Source organism: Heterocephalus glaber, unplaced genomic scaffold (genome assembly GCF_053883595.1).
Source record: "Heterocephalus glaber isolate CG9 unplaced genomic scaffold, H.glaber_assembly_v1.0 deba00001442, whole genome shotgun sequence".
NCBI classification, from domain to species: domain Eukaryota; kingdom Metazoa; phylum Chordata; class Mammalia; order Rodentia; family Bathyergidae; genus Heterocephalus; species Heterocephalus glaber.
In genome coordinates, this window is record NW_028258296.1 from 6,418,944 (window position 1) to 6,422,543 (window position 3,600).

The following is a 3,600-nucleotide window of genomic DNA, read 5'->3' on the forward strand; positions in this document are numbered from 1 at the left end:
TGTATATGCTCACCTAGTGCACTGTATAATACATGCATGCTGACCCCAAAGAGAAGAATGCTGAGGGGTCTTAGTACCATCTGGATCATAACCCCATGAAGAAACAATTCATCAATTTCTCCATGGGATCCTAGTAGTGCTACTAGCTTTAAGCTTCCTATCGGCCAGGTCTGGGTTGCAATCCTAGCTTCAGCTCTTATAAGCCATGAAACCTTAGCTGTAATGTCCATAAAATGGGATAAGACACAAAAAAATTGTGAGCACAAGATGAGGTAATACACAGAAAGTCTTTAGTACAAGATTTGCTACACATTAAATGCTAACTACACAAATTTGATAGCCAAGGAGGAAATCAGAAAACCTAGGTGATCTCCTGATGCACAACGCCTGGTTCTGTTTTACAGATTACTACACTTGATCTTAGCCAAAAGGCCGAGAAGTGATTCTTTTACAGATTATTGTATAGAGCATATTTGGATCCATCAAAAATTTCATAAGATTCAGCCTTTGAGTAAATGTTTTATATATACACACATATTTTCATCCGCACTGCAAAGAGGGTTTGCAGCTAATCGCAAATCACTGAGCAGGAGGCACGATGTCATGGGTCTGAGCTAAACACCATCTGACCCCGCTTGGGCACAGCCTCCAGCTGGGACTGCCATGTCACCTGTCACCATGGAGTGAAGCTTCTTTTCTCTTTGGCAGGTCCTGTCAACTGACTGTGGAAGGATAAAGAGAGGAATCTGGAATGCCTGCTGAGATGGTCTACGGACCCTCTGTGTGGCTGTCCCCGGGGCACTGAGCTCTCACCAACCCAAAGCTTGTGCTGTAGAGATGTGCTACCACCCCTTTTGTAGTTCTTACACATTATAGGTATTTACTTTAGTAGGTATATGTTACATTCTGGAGAAGGTGGAGCAATCACTCCTAAAATAACTATAATAATGAAAGACAACCTGTGTTTGCTTTTCCATACATGCTCCAGGCACTGGTCTAAACACTCTTTTAATCCCTGTACTGTAATTACAGTAAGAAGCAGGTACTATTATTTCACTGTGTTATAGATGAAGACGCTGAGACACAAGAAGTGAAATTACTGCTCAAAGTCCCATTTCTCACTGAGATATGGGTTCAGGTAATGTGACCCCAGAGAGCAGATTGTAGACGTTTAAATGAGAGCATCTCCTTTTCACAAGTCTCCCCAACCATTGAACCGCAATCCAATACTACCAGCAAACCCTAAAACCAGCTGTTCTTCAAGCCCTGAACAAATGCGTCATGAGGCCAAAGCTGCTCTGCACTTTAAAGTCAAAGTGCTGCCCATGCCCCACACAGTTAAAATGATCCTCTACCATCTCCAGGATCAATCGAAGCCTTTCACATCTTGTCCCCATTTGGGGTCCCAGTCTCTCTCCAGTGGCCCCTCACACATATTTTTCCCAATCTAAGCTTCAGTCAATAGAATTCCTGAATGAACCTCCTTTTTGTCCCACCAGGACCCTTGCACTGACTGTCCTTACCGGTTAAAAGCACTGTCCACCTTTTTCTCTCATCAGGGTCCAGGTGACCTGGCCAGCAATCTGTACCCTTAGAACCAGTGGCCTGACAAAAGGACCAGTGATTCTCTCTGGTAACCAATCCTTGCTGGTTGCCCCTTCTATTTAAGTTGAAGGCATCTCTTCAATTACATTTCCCAAGATTTTGCAACATCTTTTTGAAGTAGCACATTTATAAAGGAAGCAAGAGCAGAAAGTGGCTGATATATGCAAACCTAGAAAATTCCTGAATTTAAAAGCAAGAGTCAGTCAACTTACAGAGATCCCAGGGTTTGACATCAGTCTGTTTTCTGGGATCGAAGTCCTGATTGTACAAGCGTGTACTGGTGTGCATCTGTCACAGTTAATTCCGAAGATCTGACAGCCAGCAACTGCAGGGAAGGGTAAATTTGAGGCTTATTCACACTTTCTTTGCAATTATTCACTGTTCATTTTGTGTCTGTCATTTCGGAAGCTACAAAGTTTAATTGTTATGGCACCTGCTGACCGATGATCATTTTAAACAATCTACAAGAAACCAAAAACAGAAAGACAGAAGATAAAGCAGGGACTTATCCTGGAAGCCAGGTCCTGGTTGTATGTTTGTGAGTTTGAACATTTACAGTTCAGGGTAACTTAACATTTCATGAGAGAAAACGAGCAACAAAAGTAAAATGCACAGATGTCTTTGAATGTGAGTTTTTAAATTTGAATATACCAAACATTTATTTATTGTGGAGGGAACTTCCTGGCAGGGCTATTTAATAGTATGCCATTGCTTTTCCAATTTTCAAAGGACCTTCACCTCTCTCACTTCTCCTACACCCCATGGCTAACCAGTGAGAACTTATCGGCCCTTTTGTCCTACTTTACCAGTGATGAGGAAAGGGAGTGGGAACATCGAGTGATTTAGAACACTGAACCTTTAAAAATCTTCGTCTCCTGATTTCAGTGTCACTCTCCATCTCTCTCTCTCTGATCTCCCACGTGTCATTGAGCTTTAGAACTTCAGCCTGCAGAATCTCATCCTGATTAGAAAAAAAAATGCTATTGCCAATGCCTCCTGCATTGTGGAAAATCATCCCCTCTATAGTTAGAAAATTGTTTTGCCAATCCTCCTCCCTGCTTCTCCTTAGTAAGTTTTCATTCATGATCGCAATCATCTTTCTTCTGAAAAGGATACAAGGCTTCAGAAGGCAGAGAGAGAGTGAAGGGTGAGAACATTCCCCAGCAGGTCTCGCCTGCTTCCAGCCCCAAGAAGGGTATCATTTCCAGTGTCATCTTCCAATTTCCCCGGAAAGCTCTCACCTCTACTCTCCACACACCAGCCCTTCCTTCTCTTGCAAACTTGAGTCTGAATTCTGTGCCTTTTCAAAAAATCGAGGTGCTTATCTCAGATATTCCATACAAACACCACATCCTTCTGCTTTTGTCACTGATACCGAGCCCTGGTGTCAGGGCTGATTATTGAGATCAAAGTTTTTGCATTATATACCTGTACTCTGTGAATGAGAGAAAGGCTGGTGCTGGCCTTGAATGAGGATCCTTATCTCCATCCTTCATGGTACTTTTCACAGAGGGGGCACGATGATGTTTACTGTTAAAGTTACAATTCCAACAGGAGCTGCATAACAAAACGGATTTCACTGTGATTACCTTCGATCACATCGCCTTGCCTTACTGCTTACATTGTAACAGTGGCCTTCTCTCCTGCTTTCAAGATGTATTTCTCAACAGCGGCACATAGGATTATCTTTCTGAAATGCAAATCGTGCTGTGCTATTCACGCTCTCCCGCGAATAGCTTTGAGGATTCTCTCTCAAACCTTTTACTCTGTGGCTCCAGTTCTCTCTTCACCCTTCTTCCTCTCTTTTCAGTCTTCTTCATCCTCAGGTGCTTCTTGCAATTTGTCCTATTGTCAGGATGTTTTTACATCTGCCTGATCACTGTCTCTTCATTCTCCAGGATTTATCAGACTTTATCTTTGGCCACAGCAGCACCTTGGGTCTGGGAGAGGGATTCCTTGTCTGTACTGCAGCCATACCTCAATTACCTGAGAACG

The 3,600-nt window shown here is 42.9% G+C and overlaps 1 pseudogene; it reads right to left on the reverse strand.

Moving 5' to 3' along the window:
• Nucleotides 1-267: 267 nt before the first annotated feature.
• LOC147827581 (U2 spliceosomal RNA) lies at nt 268-444 on the reverse strand (annotated as a pseudogene).
• Between the last annotated feature and the right edge of the window lie 3,156 nt (nt 445-3,600).